Here is a 1,705-nt window from a genome sequence, read left to right on the forward strand (position 1 = left end):
AGCACAATACTCCATCACAATACAAAAGAGTCCTGCTTCTTTATCTAAATAAAGATATATCCAGTCAGTAATATAACTTATATTTATTTATTAGTGTAATGGCTTTATTTCACAGCCAAAAAAACACAGATGTTTTTGTTTTGTTCATGTTATTATCTTTCTCTACACAGTATGTCTTCATTGTTATTTTTTCTCTTTAATTAAAATAAAATGACAAAGGAACATTACCATTAATCTTTTCCTACAATTTAAACACACCTTCAAAAAAATCTGCATAAGTAACAATATATCCATGCTCCAGACTTTTCAAGATCTTGACTTCCTTCTTCTGTGGGGCAAAATTTTAATTTGTAATTTTTTTTTTTCATGAAGCACATACAATTGACACTCGTAGCAATTACAAAACTGCATCTTTAATAGCATTTTAACAGCAACAAAATATGACAATAATATGGTACTAAATACTTGATTTAGTATATGCTTGATGGTACTTACATTTCTGGAATTAATCTTTTTGATTACATAAGGATTTCCATCTTTGTCATTCACCAGAAACACTTTTCCCGAATCCCTTTGTCCAAGTTCTTCATTTATGGTGTATCCATGATCTTCTAACAATTCTACAATCAAGATTTACACATGTTAGAAGACACAGAATTGTCATGAATTGGGAATGCCAGAGGATGAAGTTTTCCAAACATATTTGCACAGTTGTCACTGGTTTGCCCAGTATGGGGGTTTAAAGCATTTTGAAGTGACTTTTTATAACAGTTCCCTGGTTAGACAACTTTTTTTTTTTTTTTGACCAAAAACTTATACCACAATATGAGCAATTTTGAAACAGTAATGAATACACATGTATCATGCTATATTAATCGTCTCTGAAATACTTTTGTCTCTATTTATTCTATACAGTTACATTACTAATTGAAATTGAAGTCATATCCCACATTTTCAACATTGTCACTTAAATGACAGCTAATTCAATTTGAGACATTTTGACTTGAAAAATTATATCGATAGAATGTGATGGATAAAAAAAGTGAAAAGAGACCGAAAATTAATATTTTTACCCATCCCCATGAATATTTTAAATGGTCTCAAAATTACTATTCTAGAATATCATCATAAGAATCTCTCGATCAGAAACACAATTTGGAGATACGTGTCTTAAATTATAATTTTTTTTTCAACATATATAACTTATACATAATGTAGTTATAACTGAAATGTACAACTAAGGTTATCTGTGACATCAGATTGTGGTTTCTGATGGTGATTTTGCTGCTTGATGCTGCTTACACAAAACACTGATGTTACTCAGCTTCATTATGAAATGTACTCACTACTGAATGAAGGAGGTGTTCCAATGCTTGAATCGCTGTCATCACTGGAGTTAGAGAGATTGGGTTCATCGCGGTCATTTCTGGAGTCAGAAAGTCTGCTATAGCGACGCATCTTTAAGAAAAAGGCATACCATCTCTTAATAAATTCTCTCATATTTCAAATTTTAGGTCTGTGCACTGTACTCGGGAAAAAGATCCTGCTCCTGTGGGATAAAGGGCAATATCCAAGCTGACTAAAGTTGCCTAGGCAGGTGTGTATGCTGTTTAAAGAAATCATGTTTTTTTCCAGTTATATTTGATGATTATATTCTATCATATACAAGTATTTACATTTTGTATAAAGGAGACATACATATATA

The 1,705-nt window shown here is 31.2% G+C and overlaps 1 long non-coding RNA gene across 1 annotated transcript; it reads right to left on the reverse strand.

The window, feature by feature from the left end:
* Positions 1–273: 273 nt before the first annotated feature.
* On the reverse strand, positions 274–1,453 carry LOC107576304 (uncharacterized). The gene is made up of 3 exons (XR_001608029.1): positions 1,347–1,453; positions 496–620; positions 274–328 (listed from the first exon to the last, which is right to left on the reverse strand). It is a non-coding gene; the product is annotated as an uncharacterized lncRNA (long non-coding RNA).
* Between the last annotated feature and the right edge of the window lie 252 nt (positions 1,454–1,705).

The sequence above is a fragment of the Sinocyclocheilus grahami genome, unplaced genomic scaffold, assembly GCF_001515645.1.
Source record: "Sinocyclocheilus grahami isolate Dianchi unplaced genomic scaffold, SAMN03320097.WGS_v1.1 scaffold3469.1, whole genome shotgun sequence".
Classification (NCBI taxonomy): Eukaryota; Metazoa; Chordata; class Actinopteri; order Cypriniformes; family Cyprinidae; genus Sinocyclocheilus; species Sinocyclocheilus grahami.